Genomic DNA, 18,233 nt, shown 5'->3' on the forward strand with positions numbered 1-18,233 from the left:
GGGTCAATATAGTTCTCTTCATATATAAATTAACTATGACCAATCATTATTGTTATACTTCAGTAAATTCAAAATACCTGACTCTCATTATTTGGAAAATGAAGTCTTATTCTGATAGACATACATATAGAAAGAGATCTATAGGTTTAGGCATTCTTGAATGAAGAACACGAAGGGATAAGAAAACTCTGAAAGCCTCTGACAATTTGGGTAGGTAAAATAATCAGAAACCATGCCCACAAAGAATCCCTTTTGAGGCCCCAGTGGCCTGATTGATGGCCCATGTAGGCTCAGCTCCATATTCTCTCTAGCTTTCTTCTTATATATATTTCCTGAGTACTCATCCTTCATTCCAGTTCTGTAACCACAACCAAATCCACTCTTTCATTGTTCCTGAAAGGATATATTAATATCCTCCCCCTTGGCTCCATTCACCATTCCTGTAACCTTTAGAAGCAAAATACTGCCCTCCCAGTTCATCATTCTCTTACATATTTTGTCTTCCCCATCAAAATTTAAATTTACTGAATTCAGGAATATCATTGCTTTTGTATCTTTATCTCCAGCATACTACAATGTTTGGTACTTAAATTATTTTCATTCATTCATTCAATAGTATTTCAAAAAGAATATGAGGAAGAAATAAGGGTCCTTCAGATTTCTTCCCTCCAAAGTCATATTATCATAAATCTGTATTTCTGTTTCCTTATAGTTATTATATATAGTAATACACTTTGCTAAGTAAGCAATTTAATGAATAGTAAATGGCTATTTCCCACATACAAAATGAAACTAAGAAAAGAGGAAGAAGAGGGGGAGAAAAGGAGGATGAAAAAAAGAAACAGAAGAAAGAAGGGGGGGAGATTTTGAATTATAGAACTAAATATTTTCATATCACTGACAAATGGGGAGACATTTAGAACAAGTATTCCTGCTTTTGCATTTTATTCTGGTTAGAACAGAGTAGAAAATATTAAGTATCATTTTAAAAGTAACTATGAATGTATAATTTTATCAAATTAGAGGCAGAAAAAAATTATTCCACACCCAAAAAAGTCATGATAAGCTTCAAGTTAGAGGAAAGGGTTTACGTGAAATTAAAGGCACATGAATGACAGAATTCAGAGTTTTTTCCCCCAACAAAAGACTGCCTCATATTTTCTATGAATATTTTCATTTTATTTTATAATCATTCTAACAGAATAATTAACTCAAGAAGCTTGACTGCTCATCTGCATGATATACATGACTATATTTAATGATCATCACCTATTTGCATTCTAATTGATTAATTGGCCCTAGAGAGTCAGCAAAGTTAAGTGCCCCAGAACTGACCTTGGAGCCAGAAGGACCAAACTTCAAGTCAGTATCCCTAAGTGCTGATTGATTGCTAGCCTCTGTGATCCCAACTCCTCCAGCATCATCTCTATAAATAAAGCACCCCAGGCAATTCTCTAAAATAAGAGACTGGAGCTATTTTTCAGGCTTGAATTTCCTATTCCAATAAAATCACAGGTCAGGCCTCATTTCTTGAAGGCCTTAATGGATCAACTTTTGCAGACCAAAAGGTCTAAAATAAAGGGCCTCATGGGACTCTGTGTCCAGGTCAAAGTCTTGATTTTCTGTTCATGAAAAGTGTTCTGAGAAAGCTGGTAGTGCAGTGGATATGGTCTGGGTCTGAGAACAAAGCCCACTTCTCTAGCTCAACACTGACCCATTATTTGACCTGGGAAAGTTCAGAAGTTGATCAGAAGTTGACAGGGACATCAGTTATGCTGTCTGGTAATCTCTGGCTAGATTAGAAGTGGTAGAGAAAAAATGAAATAGGAACTAACAGACCCTCAAAATGATTTCTATAAAGATACCATGGCTCAAACATTTCCCAGGTTTTCTCACTTACATATATATTCAAATTCTTCACTAGGTCTGTAATGCTTGCCCTTTTCCCATCAATCTACCAATCCAAGTTGTTGAAAGTCATGAATGTAAACCTGAAGTATAATTCTAAAATCACCAAAACTCACAAATAGATCTTGGAAAGGAAGGAAAATCTACGAGTTGATAAATATTCTCAACCAATGGAGAAGAGTAGAAGAGTCCAGGAATGCTTCTGAGACACTCACAGAGAGAGAAAGAGACAGACTGACAGACAGACGGACACAGACAGGCAGACAAATAGAGAGACAGAGATAGACAGAAAAAACAGAAAAAAAGGAGAAAGAGAAGAGACAGAGACAAGGGAGGAAGAGAAAGATACACACACACAGAGAAAGAGAGAGACAGAGAGAAGACAAAGAGAGTGTATGTGTGTATTTGCAGAAGAAGGAGGGAGGGAGAACAAAAGACAGGAGACAGATGGAAAATGTGCCTAAGGTCCTTCAAAAGCTTATAATTATGCTCTCTTGCAATTTCCAGTGTGATCAGGAAACATGCTTCCCATGTGGATGAGAGATCATATACATCCCTTCTTTATATGAAGCTTTAATTAGAAGATCAGTGATTGTTCTTTTACTTTGTTTTATTTTTGGTGAAGCAATAGGATGAAGTGATTTGACCAGGGTCACACAGCAAGTATTAAGTGTCTGAGGTGGGATTTCAACTCAGGTCCTCCTTACATGAGGGCTGCTGCTCTATCCACTGAACCATCCAGCTGCCCCATTGGTTATTGTTTTAATGAAAACCAAAAAATATTCAAAAAAACAAATTCTCAGTTTTGAATTAAAGAAGTATGTAACTTAAGACTTGCACAGCCCCCCTGATAGAACAGAGGATTCACTGAGGCTCACTGTTGTTTTGGTTGAATAGCTTGTGGTGTAATGGATAGAGAAGTCCTGGAATCAGAAAGATCTGAGTTCAAATGTGACCTCAAACAATTACTAGCTAGGTGAGCCTGGACAAGTCACTTAACCCTGTTTACCTCAGTTTCCTCATTTATAAAATGGGAGGGAGAAGGAGATAGTAAACCACAGTGTTTTTGTCAAGAAAATTTCAAATGAGGTCATGAAGAATTGAACTTGACTGAAACATCCGAACAACAAATTCTTCTGGCTGAAGCCATGTGAGAAAAAGGAGAATTGTTATACCTTTCCCCTCTCCCTAAGTCCAACAATGTAGATGATAACTAACTTTTATATAATAATGACTTTTCTAAAAAGTCTGAAAAGTCCTTTTCAAATAACATATTATATGGATCTTACAAGAACTATATGAAGTAGCCACTATAAATATTATTATTCCTTTTTGGCAGATGAATAAACTGAGGCTTGGGAAAATTAAGTGCTTGGCCATAGTTGCACAATCACTAAACACTAGGGTTTGAACTCAGTCTAGAAGTTGTGACATGTTGTTTCAAACAACAGAAAATAACTGAGTATTAGATGCTAATTCTAATATTACCAAAGATGGCTAAATGGGAAGTCTTCTGACACTGGTGATAGGGGAAGTCAATAATAATGGTCATTCTAACTTATGTTACCACAACAACAAAGAATACTTGTTCAATCTTCATTTGGACTCTATGAACTAAATTTTTTCTATTGGGTAGCAATATATGCTGTCAAAATAATGTGAATGATTAGTTAATAGATAGATGATAGGGTGATAAATTGCAGTGAAACATCTTTGGAATTATATTAGAAATTTGATGAATTTTGAATGTATGAATTATTATTGCTGTTGTTAATAATAAATGCAAAATGAATTTAGAATGCTGGGACAATTAAAATAAGTGTTGTTTCATTTCCTACAGAAGTGAGTAATTATTCTTTGTATTTATCTACTGCTGTCACAGCAACGATTGGATTGATGACAATGCCATATTTAAATAATATGTTTATCTAGCTGCAGACAATCAAGGAGAGGGAGATATGTCCTTCTCCAGGCAAGTTTATTATAGAAATAATCAGAAGGTTTCATTAAATTTGCTTTGCTTTTAACATTAGGAACACCTACCAAAAACTTCTGAATTAAATATCCCACTGCATTATTAACATGGTTTAATTTTCCCTATATAAAATGAAAATTTTAGTGCTTTTATTTCTTATTACTTAATGATATTTTAATTGACTTTTATTTTTTTAAACCATAATCACTACTGGAAATTCCTCGCCTCCCCCTCCCCTTTCTCATTTGCTAGAATCAAACATCCCCTTGTAATGAAGTTAAAATAAAAAAAAAAGTTAAGATAGTGACCATTTCTGATAATAAAAGCATCATTCTCCTGGAGGAAGCTTCTTCCTATCTTTTGAGAGGAGGGAACTACATTCCATTCCTGTTTCTTCCCCAAAGCCATTATTTGTACACTGGGGACCAATTTTTTTGTTTGTGAATACCCAAAAGTTATTCTTAACAATGAAAAATACAGCTTTAAAAATGCAATACAAACACACCTATGTGGGTATGCACACACAAATTCTCACACATATATACACAGAACACAAAACCTAGGGATTCACATCTATGTACTTTGAGCTCCAAATAAATATTACTGGCAGAATGACTTACAAAAAATCTGAAGCATTAAATCATTTCTCTAAACAAGGCTAAGGCTACATGGGAAATAATTATTTGGTTGACATTTGAAGTCTAAGATTGTACTACTAACACTGTTATCTTAACAGATACCAACAGGCATAAATATACCCACCCAATTGTAGTGAATAAGTTTATATTTCACCTCTGTCCTCCATATATTATATGCAACAATTAGATATATAAGAAAAAGCAGGCTAGTTTCAAATAGCTTTCCAGTTGATGGACAAAATTGCTCTTTGAAGACACAAAATTGTAAAGTCATTATTTTCTTGAGTCTGCTGTTTAACAATGTAGAGACAAATGAAGAAAAGTACTCCATTTCAAAGCTTTGCAGAGCCTCCTTTGTTCTATAGATCAAATTCAATGGCTAAGAATAGGTGTTCATGTGTTATAAAATTATTAAATGGCTATGAGAAACTGAGCAGCCATTGATAAAATTCTACCACCTATAACTCATGACTATGGGATGAATTGCCATTCTTTAAATGCCCTCAGCATCCTAGCCTTCACATCTTTGTTCATCTTATTCTCAAAACCTGGAATATTTTTTTTTCTACCTTTTTTCTATCAGTTGAGATACTACCTTTACTTAAAAACTCAGGTCTTTTGCCAATTCTTCTTAATATAGCCTTCCCCGATTTGCTTAGCCAGAAGGAAGTTAATTCATCAGTCCTTTGAAGTTTTGGGATATTTTGTGTATATTACAAAAGGGTTTCTTTAAGAGTTAGTAAGTTTCAACTTTTTGGTGTTTTTTTAAGTAGAGACTGGATGACTACTAGTCACATATGTTAGACTGGTATAAGGATTAAACTGGATGGCTGCAGACATCCTGCCAACTCTTGAATTCTGATTCATTTGACAAGTAAGATACTTTCAGAAAAAACATGGGAAGACTTATATGAACTGATAATAAAGTGAAGAGAACTAGGAGAATATCACATACAGTAACAGCAATATTATACCAAGATCCACTGTGGATGAAAACTGTTTTTATTAAGACAATAATCTATGACAATTCTGAGGGAGTCATGATGAAAAATTCTATGCAGAAAGAACTGATGTAATCTGAATGCTGATTAACTTTTATTTAAAACTTTGTTAATATTTCTTCCTTTTGTGTGTGTTTTCTTTTACAACATGGCTATTATGGGAATGTTTTGTATGACTACACAAGTATAATTGTTATCAAATTGCTTGCCTTCTTAAGAAGAAGGGGAGAGAGGGAGAGAGTTTGAAACTCAAAATTTTAAAATATGAATGATACAATTTTTATATTCAACTGAAAAAAATAAAATAAGAGAGAAAAATTCTGATTCATTCCTAATCCAAAATGTATGATAGTTGTGTATGTGTGTGCAATAGGCTCACAGATTAAACAACTGAACTAAGTTTAGAAAATTGGTAATGTAATAGAGTAGAAAAGCCACTGGTTCTTAAGTTGGACACTCCAGGTTCAAACTCCATCTCTGAAAGGTATCAGCTGTGTAATCTTAGGCAAGCCACTTAAACTCACTTCATCTGTTTCGTTATAATAAATTGAGGAAGCAGACAAAACAGTCCCTGAGTTCCTTTCCAGTTTCAGGTCAATCAGTCTAACATTTTAGTTCAAGCTTCCCAATTTTCTTACTGTAAGTTAAGGAAGGGAAATCACTTGCTAGAAGTAACTCAACAAGTTGATGACATTAGTCCCCAGATCTCCCAGTTTTGAGATGCAGTTTGTTTGAACCATTTTTATTTGTCTCTATATCCTTGCTACATCTACCACAAACATAACATAAAGAAGAAGCATTTCGGAAGAATGCTGATCTTGAGATGAGGAGACTTTAGATCTGATGGCTGTCTTCCAGTATTTGTATCATCATAATGAAGCTTTAAACTTAATATGTTTGACCTTCTATGGATTACCCCATTTGTGTCTCTCAGCACTGTGAGGGAGGTATTTTGTTAGTTGTTTAGTTGTTTTTAGTTGTGTCACCTTTTGTGACTCCATTTGGGATTTTCTTAGCAAAGATACTGGAGTAGTTTGACATTTTCTTCTCTAACTCATTTTACAAATAAGGAAACTGAGATAAATAAGGTTGAGTGACTTTCTCAGGGTAATTTTGTGTCTGAGGCCAATTTGAATTCACAAACATATTCCAGGTCCATCACTCTATCCACTGATCCATGTAGATGGAGACTACAGGTATATGATTTGTTAGATAGGGCAACTGAATCCGAGAGGTAAAGTAATGCCCATATTCACATAAGTGGTAAATGTAAAAAAGTGGAATTTGAATTCAGGTCTTTCTTAATTCAGGTCAAACACCACATCCAATTAATTAACCACCAAAAATTTATTAAGCATTTATGATATTCCAAACACAGGGCTAAGCTCTGGGATTTTGAAGAAAAGTCAAAACATGGTCCCTACCCTCAACAAGCTCTCATTTTAGTAATGGACACAAGAAGTAAATGACTATGTATATACAAAAAATATCTACAGTATAAATGGGAGGAAATCTGAGGGGAAAGACTCTACCAGTGAAAGGGACTAGAAAAAGCAGAATGAAATAAAATTCAAGTCAGTCCTCCAACTCTAACTTTAGTCATTTGGGTAAAAAAAAATTGTTCACTAATCAGGAAACAGGACAATATAAAATGCACATATACCTAGAAAAGTAGGAGAATTGGTCATGTAGTAAGAGTGAGAGAACCCAGACTAGAAAGATCTAGAATGACACTATTATTCTAAAGATAAAGAAGGACTCCAATGCACTGGGTAAGTGTTATATAGATTTATGGAAGGACATAGACAAGACTTACATAAGATGAGGAATAGAGGAAAAATCCACCAAAGAAATTCCCAGTTCTAAGAGAGTATCTAAGTTTGCCTCACTGGGATGTTGGGAGGATCAAATGAGATAATGTCTATAAAGAGCCTTGAAAACCTTAAAAGGCTATTTAAATGTCAGTTGTGATTACTGGAGCTGCTCTTATTAATTTTCAGGAACTATGAAGAAAGTAGGCACAGACAAATGAATTTTTAATCCTTGTTTCAGTATTTAATTGAAACCTTTTAATAAAAGTTCTGTGATTTCTACCTTTGTAATATCTCATACATGCCCCCCCCTTCTTTCCACTGACATTGATACCACTTTGGTGTGCCATCTCATTTCTAGATCATTGCTCTAGTCTGCTGGTAGGGTGACCTGCCTCAAGCTTTTTCCCCATTCTCATCCATCTTCCTTTCAACTGTCAAAATGATTTTCCTAAAGCCCAGATCAGATCAGATCATTCTCCATTCAATAAAATCCAATTGTCTTCTTCTTTCCGTTAGGATCAAAAATCAAATCCTTATGACCAGTCCCCTTCCTACTTTTCTAGTCTTTATACATCTTATACCACTCCCCAAATTCTGCCTTCCAGAAACTCTGGCCTCCTCTCTGTCCCTCATATTTAACATTTTATCTTCTGACTCTGAGCATTTTTTATATGGGACACATCATAAAGGGAATTTGGTCCAACCCCCACATTTGATGTGTAGATGTTTCTCATCCTGGAACTTACCTTTCCTCCTCATCTCTGCCTGCTGGTTTCCTTTGCAACTCTGCTGAAAGTTGATCTATTTCTTTATTGCAGTGCCTGCCTTCTTGTTCCTACACAGATTTTTGTAAGTTGTGCCCTTTGAGAGCAAGGACTTTCCTTTTTTTTTTTTTTTTTTTGGCTTTTCTTTGATCTTCAGTACTCAGCACAGTACCTGGCACATGTAGACATTTAATAAATCATAGCTGACTGTCTGACAAAATATTATACCAATCTAAAAAAAACCCAAATGTGAAATGCTTATAGTTTCACTATTTCTTCCACTTCTTGATGGCTAGACTTTAGATATTATGTAGCTCTGGGGAAGATAGGTATAATGAATCTTCGGTGCTCTGTCCTTTGTAAGAATAAAATGAAAACAAACAAAAAATCCCCTCAAGATCTAAGGAAATAAGTTAAGTGGGTCAGATATATTCCCAGTTGATTTAACAAAATAATGGCAATCAGTATATCTGCTGGATCTGTCTAGTCAGTTAACAAGAAATTACTAAGTGCTTACATTATATCACTCTCTGTGTTAAGAGCAGGAGAAACAAAGAAAATCAAAATCATTTCCTGTTCTCAAGGAAATGAATGAAGTAGAATTCAGAAGTGGAAAAACTAGAGTAGTAGAATATTTTGAAGGCAAATAAGCTGAAACCTCGCCAAAATAAATTCCTAGGTATTTTGTGACCTTCCTCCTTCATCAGAGGAAAAATGCAGTCACAAAGTTATAGATTATTATCCCAGAAAAGTACCCTAGAGGTTGTCTAATCTTAACTCTTTTATATTAAAGATAAAAAAATTGAGGGCCATAGAGGTGAAATGACTAGCCACGATATACAAATAGTGAGTAATAAAGGTAATTAAATCTACTTCGAATAAAACCAATGCTCCAAAACTCAGTGAATGAAACACATACACAACAAACAATTATATCTTAAGAGAAGACTGATCCTTATTCATAGTTGATGACTTAGTTGGACCAATTTGATTTTATGTGATTCTTTGGGAATGCTCCCAGGTGGTTATTCCAATATTTCATTATCCTGGTTTGGCAGAATTTCATTAGATTAGTGCAGTAAGATGCTTGTACCCCTATAAAAAGTGATCTATATAGCACCTTATACATTCAGATTCATTCAAAACAAAGAGCAGGTACCTTTTTGGTTAAGTAATTTTCTTCTGGGAGTGGAACATAGTTTATAAACAAATCAAAATATATACATATGTTTAAATGTATATTACATATGTGTATAAATATGTATATATGTTTATACATGCATGTGGTCAAATTGATATGTATAACTATACAATTATGGAATTTGTTTTTAAACAAAAATATCAATACAAGTTTATTTATATAAAAACATTAATTCCCTATATACCATCCCTGAAAAGTGGTCATCTATTTTGAAGAAATTTTTTTAAATAGCTTTTTATTTTTCCAAATATATGCAAAGATAGTTTTCAACAGTCACCTTTGCAAGACCTTGTATGGGACATTTTTTAGTTTTAGAAATTAAACCTTGGAAGTAACCATGAATTTTGTAGAGTACAGAGTACAGTAGCAGCTCTAGCCAGTCCAACCATTCTGGAAACATTTCCACAATGATATCGGGAACAGTTTTCAAATGTCTTTTATCCAAGGATAAAATTCAGAGAGGCTCATTAACAATTTGGCTACAGGAGGATGGATTTTTTGGCTATCTTCTGAGTCTGAATTCATGGAGGGAGCACCCAAACCACAAACCCATGGGTCAATAAATGGGGACAGAATTATATGCACCAGAAATATAATACTGAATAAGAAAAAAGTTCTAAATAATAAATGTCTCTTTTATTTACTCTTTTCATCTAAAATGGCCCTCAATGTTCTGAAGCTATTATTAAGTATAAACTAAGGCTTCATTTCTTAGTCACTTTTTTCTTTTCATTTTCTTTAATATGGAGGGGAGAGGGAAGAAAAGGAAGGAGAAAAAAATTTAGAACTCAAAATCTTACAAAAATTAAAGTTGAAAAAGATCTTTACATGAAATTGGAAAAAATTAAGATGCTATTAAGAACAAATTAAAATAAAAGGATTTTTTTTTTTTACTCCTAAGGTATGTATTACAAACAAAACAGGCCATCAGAATCTTTCTTAGGAATAACGTGTTCCTTCTTTAAAGTCTATGCTTCTAAATCTCCACGCTCCACATTGGTCTCCATTCCTCACTGGCCTCTTTTAACACTCATTTTACAAGAATGTTTTATGCTTATTATCACAATAACTATCATTTATATAGGGCCTATGTGCAAGACACTATCCTAAAGCACTTAACAAATGTTATTTTATTTTATTCTTACAACAATCCTGGGATGTATGTAGATTTGATTATTAACACCCATATTACAGGTGTGGAAATTGAGGCAAACAGAATTGGAATGACTCGAAGAGCCTTGCCTGGAGTCAGACTGATAGGAAGCATTTTTGGATTCATATTCTTCCTCATTCCAGACCCAGAACTCTGTGCACTATGGTATCATCTTGTTTATGATCCAAAAGGCTCCTTATACATCATCTATTCTAATTCTAATATTTTATAGATGATAAAATAAAACCCAGAGAAATAAAGTGATTTGCCCAAAACCACAGTGCAGCAAAGGCTAGAATTGTGGACTCCAAACCTATTGCTATTTTTATTTACTTTTGGAAAATGTATTTTATTGAGACAATTGAGAAAAACAAGGACTTATAAGTTTGTTCATCAAACTTTGGAATATCAACTATTTCCTCCCCACTCTGCTTTGCATCTTTTCCTGGAGAAAGATATCTATTTCTCCTCTCTAAAACTAAACTTTCCAATGAGGTCCTCGAGTTTCTATTCCTTTTTGCCACCTCCCATTGGTTGTCTATTTTGAGTTGGGAAGGAACTTAGTGATCATATTGACCAGAGGTCCCTAACCTTTATTGTGTCATGGACCCCTTTGACAGTCTGGTGAAGTCTTCTGAGAATAATTATTTTTAAATAATTGAAGGAAATATTAAATTTCAGATAGAGGTTAGTGAAAATAAAGATATATCCTCACCTTCACCTCCACATCTAAAACCATGGACTATTGGAATCTATTTATATACTTCAGGGTCATGTAGAGACTTCAGATTAATAAGCCTTGACATAAATCAACTCTACCACGATCCCCACTACCATTTTAGAGAAGAAACTGAGACTCATAGAATTTAAGTTATTCTCAAGGTCACAGGACTAGAACCCAAATCCCCTGATTTGTTATCACTGCTCTTTCTACTGAGTTATTTTTAGCTCTGTTTCTTCTACTTCTCCACAACTGAGCTATTTAACTATGGAATGCTGATATTGTGGATGTTTTGTGTAATAGCTCAAAGAGGAAATGTGCTATATAAATAAACTATGAAATTAAATCAATCAATCAGGCTTACTAAAGTCCTTTTCTAATACTTCTTCATGGTAAGGAGGTAACCTTGAATTCTCTAAATAATAGCTTAGACCTCAGATTTTACAGGTACAAAGAACTCCTTTGGTTGGCAAATTCGTTACAGACTTAGAACATTACCTGGCACATTAAGGCAAAGTGACTTCAAGGATCATAGAACTACTAAGTGCTTGAGGTTTCATTTGTAGATTTTCCTGCCTTCAAGTTAAGTTCTGATGAAGAAACTGAACTGATGCTGAGTTGAAGACTATACCTATGAGCATCATACTATGGCAGTTCCAACAAACTGGAAAGGCCTGTGATAAATTATTTCTGTTGTCCAAGAACTAGCTTAACTAAGTCAACCTCAAAGGTTTTTCAAGGGTAGCTAGCGCTGAATATTATTAAGCTGAAGAAGGGCTGAGTTATTGGTTGAAGACGGGAGCCCTCTTACCAATTAAATCTCAGACATTTTAAGAATGGAAGCAAATAGCTGTTGAATTCAACATTTAATCCAAGCATTCTAATTCTTCATTCTCCATGATATTCATGCATTCTACAAATATTAATACTCTATGCAGAGTAAAAACAGATATTTACTAGGCCTGGAGTCAGAGAGACTTAGGTTAAAACTCTCCATTTTTGACACTTAACAGCTATGTGACCCTTTATATAATAATTTTATCTCCATATTTGCCAAATATCTTACTAGGATTTACTTATGGAAATATGTTAGTGGAAGAAATCTCATACCTTGAGTCCTCTGTAATTACTGGATCACAGATCTTCCAAATACCTATTGTGTAGATTGCTGTGCTAGATGCTGGGACAGATATAAACATTACTTAAAGTAGGATTCCTGCCTCATAGAGTTTACAGTTCAGTAGGGGAAAAATTATTCTTTCTCTTTTAACAAAGTTTGTTTGGTATAGGTCATAAATAATAGATGAATGAGGACTTTTTTTCCCTACAAGCATATGTCTTACTATGGTTTCTGAATTTGAAGGTTACACTCACTCCTGCATATATGCTAATATAACAAAAATATCTTTTAAAATTCTCATGCCTGTATGGATGCCTGCAAATAATTTTTCTAACTCAAATACAATAAAGAAAAGGAAAAAGAAATCAAGCTTCTTCCATCAGAGGAAAGCCCAAACCCTACAGAATTCCTAGAACATGTGGGGCTCTCTCCATAGGGATTAAGCACCTGAAGTCAATTGGAAACCGCACCTACATCTTTTATATAAGAAAGCAAACCATTTTCTCTTGGTGCTTGTGCAATGTCTCAGATTCATCTCTAGTCATCTTGATCTATATCTTGCCATTGGACAGGGAAAGTAAGGCAGGGGACCCTGACCAGCTCTTCCTCATTTAAATCTAATTCACTTGCATGTCATGGAATCACTCCCTTGATGTTGTGGTCCTCTTCGAGAACAAAGGACAAACAACAATCTCTGTGAGACCTATTGGTGCCAGGTGGGATTGAAGTAAGTGCATTGTGTTTCTCCCACTGATGTTCACCTCTGTTCTGAAATGATTAGGTCATTAAATGCTAAAACAAACTAGAACTATATGAAAAATGCTCTAAATATCTATTGATTAGAGAATTAAAAATTAAAACAACTCTGAGATACGACCTCACACCTCTCAGATTGGCTAAGATGACAGGAGAAAGTAATGATAAATCTTGGAGGGGATGCAGGAAAACTGGGACACTAATGCATTGTTGGTGGAGTTATGAAGTGATCCAACCACTCTGGAAAGCAATCTGGAACTATTCCCAGAGGGCTATTAAATGTGCATACCCTTTGACCCAGCAATGCCATTACTGGGTCTGTATCACAAGGAAATTATAAAGGAGGGGAAAGGACCCACATGTACAAAAATGTTTGTAGCAGCCAATTCTTTGACAAAGAATTGGAAACTGAAGGGATGCCCACCAAATGGGGAATGATTGAACAAGTTATGGTACATTAATGTAATGGAATATTAGTGTTCTATAAAAAATAATGAACAAGCTGATTTTTAAAAAGGCCTGAAAAGATTTACATGAACTGATGCTGAGAGAAACAATCAGAACCAGGAATATATTTTACATATTAACAAGAATGTGTGATGATCAACTATGAGAGACTTGGTTCTTTTCAATGGTTCAATGATTCAAAGTAATCCCAATATTCTTTGGACAGAAAATGCCATCTGCATCCAGAAAAAGAATGAAGGAGACAATGTAAATCAACATATGCTATGTTCACTTCTTAATTTCGCACATAAAGTAATGTGTATTAAAAAATATATTTAAAAATTAAAAAGTAAAACAAACTAGAACTTATTACACTTCAAGCTTTTTTCCCTAAATCTCTTCTGCGCTGTTTTCAACTTATATATACAGACTGGATTTAATCCTAAGTAGGGTAAAAATGCTCCGTTACCCTGAAACATAGAAGGTACCTCAAATCTCTCCTAACTCATAGAATACATACAGATAAATGAATATCTTTTAATAAATCCTCTTCTCATTAGAATGAACAGGCTAACTTTTAAAGGAAAGCAAATTCATAAAAGCACTAAAATACTGTAGGGCTCCCATACTTATTTCATTGACTTTGTTCTTTGAACAAGGGCAGTTAGTGCAAATTATGTCACTGAAGAAGCTTCCCAGGGCTCTTGGCAAATAGTTTGACAGTTATCTTCAAATAAGAACATTTGTAAAATCTCAATGTCAACTAGAAATCTTTCATTTGTAATTTTTATAGGATATCTTTTATTAGACTGGCTCACACCTTCAGCAAACTTATAAACATATTTAACAGCTTGCTTGATGACATCCCAATTGATACACACATATACCTCTACAGCCATGTTTATAATTGAATTTTATGGTTTTGATGTGTGCATTAAAGACCTTTTATCTAAGTAAAGCCTCTAAAGTTTTACTTCTGCGTTCTGAACAAAATCAATAAATAGCAAATACAGCAGCATCTTATAGTCTCTATGACTCTCTCAATAAGTTATATGACTAGAAGGATTTGGTTTGCTGTGGAAAAACACTGTGAATATTGGCCTGTTACCATGCCATGATTTCATTGAATCAGTCAATAAACATTCATTACATGCCTACTTGGAACAACTAGGTGCACAGTGGATAGAGTCCCAGTCTTGGAGTCAGGAAGACTAATCTTCCTGAGTTCAAATCTGCCCTTGGATTCTGCCTACTGTATGAACCAGGCAAGTCACACAATCCTGTCTGCCTCAGTTTCCTTATCTGCAAAATGAGCTGGAGGAGGAAATGTCAAACCATTCCAGTATTTTGGCCACAGAAGTCCCAAATGGGATCACAGAGTCAGACATGATTGAAATGACTGAACAACAAAACTGCACAAGAGCAGGGGACATAAAAAAAGCTAAGGATAGAATCTGCTTTTGAGGAACTCACAGTGCAATGGGGAAGACAACCGGGAAATAATTATGCACAAATAAGATCAACATAGCGTAAACTGGCAATAATTAATAGCTTATGTATACTAATTGTGATTTGTGAATGCAGCATTTTTTAATTCTACTTCTGCATTCTAGCATAACATCTAGCAGTGCTTTGAGAATCTGGATTTGGCTTGGACTTCTGATTTCATCAAAACAAGGAACTGCCACTGGAGAAACTCCCTCTCTAAATGTAGCTCCATTCTCTGAAACTTAAAGTTTCTATTAGAGAGTTGCCCAGGACAGAAGAGTCAAAGTCAAATAGAAAGGGGACCACTCATTTGAACACAAGATTTCCTGGGGCCCAGATAGGCACTAAGTTTTAAAAGATAATATTATTAATACTTCATTGCATTTGTTCTTATTTTATTAAATATCTCCAAATCACATTTTAGATCATAAACACTCAGGAGTTATGGGACATAGGAATTATGGGTCACATGCCAGTGGCAGAGGTGTTTAACTCATTTGACCTGAATTCAAATGATGTGGCCAAGGTCATCCAGTATGTTTCAGGGCAGGTCTTCCTAGTTCTAAGATTATTTATCTATCCATTATGTTATGCTGCCTCTATAGCCTTGTTCATCATCATAAAAATGCATACTGAGTGAAAAAAATGAGTTACAGAGTCATGGAATCTCATATATTGAAAGGATCTTTTTTGACATCTAATGTAAAACATAACTGAAAAAGAATCCCCATTTAAATATACCTGGCAAGTGGTCATCAAGGTTCTACTTGAATCTTCCAGACAAGGGGAAGCCCTTTGAAGCATCTCAAAAGTCAAAAGTAACATTATGTGTGTCTATCTTATGCACTAATAAATTAGAAAAGCTAAAACAAAAAAAAATTAAGGCTGCTCAGTTGTATGCACTAATTTTAGCCAAAGAAGATTAAAAATGACACCTTTAAAAGATAATCTTTTCTATGTGCACTTTCTTGAACTGGCAATTTGTTGTTATATATTTTGAATCCTCCCTTATGTTCTGCTGAGCACATGACAGTGTCCTCTCTTTAAAAAAAATATTCCTTTTCTATTTTTCTTATTTTGTTTTTTTTAACAAAATAAACTTGAAAAAAAGAAAAAAAAAGATAATCTTTTCTTATACAGATCTTTTGCTTCCTCCATCCTCCAAGCACAACTTTGGATGAGCATCAACAGCAGTAACTTTTATCCTCACAATAGGGAGTAGGCTATTCAAATCACTGCTGACTGTATATGGAACATGAAGATAGGACCTGACGAGGTGAGATCCTACTAGTTAATGTCCTGTTTTATTGCCTTGCAAAAGGCTTTTTTTTTTTTCCTTCTCCTGTCTTCATCCTGATGTACTTTAAGCCACAGGGGCCTGTCTCAAATGATCACTGAACTATGCTCGTGTCTAAGTGGTTTTTACAGGTTAATTCCCAGATGCTGGGAGAAAGTGACCTTATTACCACTGCCCTTTTGAGAATAACTTAGATGTTGCCAGATTTATGTACCTAGTCTCATAACTCAGATTATTTTTAAAAGATTCAAAACTCAGCCTTGAAACAGTCATTTATTTTAGAAAGAGGAATAATGGAAAGTGTGCTTGTTTTGGAGTTAAAAAAATCTAGTTTCAAAAGTGAGCTCTGACATCTAATACCTGTGTGACATTGGGCAGGTCATTCAGCTATAAAATGAATGGGTTCAACTAAATAATGCTGAAAATCCTTTTTTGCTCTCAATCTATGGTCTTGTAAGAAGTGAATAATAATACATGTTCTTCTAACCTCTTTTAAACTATCCTTATTTCATGGGGATTGGGGTGGGTAAGAGAAGAACACTGTGAAATTAATTGTGTGAGTTGGAAAACTTTGAATACTTATTTGCAAGTCAGCTTTTTAACTATTAATCACATATCAGTATCCTGGTAACTTAGAAGAGTGCTTTAAAAAATAGCCCTGGACCTCTGTACGCTGAACATTTGTGGACAAACAAAAAGGCATTTGATTCAATAGGAACAATTCACATTGTGCCATTATACAATAGTAAACCCAGCACATGTCAACATCAATAAGGAAATAAATACCATATAATGAACTAAAATCAAACTATGTTCAGAGCTGTGCAAAACCAAGAGCCACAAAGGCACGGATGTGAGCACACAATGTACCCTAAGCTATTTGCATCTACCACAGAAGTGATGTTTTGCTGTACTGAACCAGACAAATGATTGATGGCCTTGTCACTATATATTTTTTTCAGATTGTGTTATGTTCATAAGTGCCATGCCAGAGTTCTAAGATTTTAAAAGGATTTTTAGGCTTCTTCCAAATCTGAGATCCTATGAAATATATGTCAAAACATGGGTTCATTATAAAAGAAAAAGCAGAGTTCTGCTGATAGTCTCCCAGGAAAAAGGGAAAAAAAAAAAAAAAACTATATACAGTGCTCCATCAGGAGGGCATGATTTCATGATCAATGAGTAGTTCTACAGATGTTTAAAGGTGATCAATATATTGAATCTATGATCATTATCAATTTTAGGTGGGGCATATGATAAGGATGAAAGACAATAGATGAATCATTCAACTGACATATTGGGACTCCTAGACCCAAGAAAAGATGAACAAGAGGGCCAAAGCTTGATGGAATGAGCAAGTGGTGCAATTTTTTTGGACAAGGTAACTATTAGTACTAAATTATCAACTCCAGGGTTTAGCTGATCTGCTCTCCAATTATGATCAGACCTTACAAATCCAAATGTGATTTATAATTCTCTCTTAAAATGCAGTGAATCTGAGTAATTCTTCTTGACAATATTCATCTCTTTAGCCAGTGCCATTTTTCCCCTAATTAAGTTAATCAATTAATTAGTTTTCTAACACATTGCTTTATGAATCATGTTGGGAGAGAAAAATCAGAGCAAAAGGGGAAAACTATTGGAGAGATTTAAAAAAACTGAAAAAATAAATGAACATAGCATATGTTGATCTATATTCAGTCTACTTAGTTCTTTTTCTGGATGCAAATAATATTTTCTGTCCGAAGTCTATTGGGATTGCCTTGGATCACTGAACCACTGAGAAGTACCAAGTCTTTTGTAGTTGATCATCACACATTCTTGGTGTTATTGAGTACAATGTATTTCTGGCTCTGCTTGTTTCACTCAGCATCAGTTCATGTAAATATTTCCAGATCTTTCTATTATCCAGCTTGTTCATCATTTTTTATAGAATAGTAATATTCCATT

General features: G+C 34.6%; 1 protein-coding gene across 7 annotated transcripts in view; it reads right to left on the reverse strand.

Annotated features, from left to right (window-relative positions):
* The window catches only part of DLG2 (discs large MAGUK scaffold protein 2), a 1,520,398-nt gene that overhangs the window by 640,456 nt on the left and 861,709 nt on the right, over window positions 1-18,233 (reverse strand). The window lies entirely within an intron of this gene.

This window comes from Sarcophilus harrisii, chromosome 3, assembly GCF_902635505.1.
Source record: "Sarcophilus harrisii chromosome 3, mSarHar1.11, whole genome shotgun sequence".
Classification (NCBI taxonomy): domain Eukaryota; kingdom Metazoa; phylum Chordata; class Mammalia; order Dasyuromorphia; family Dasyuridae; genus Sarcophilus; species Sarcophilus harrisii.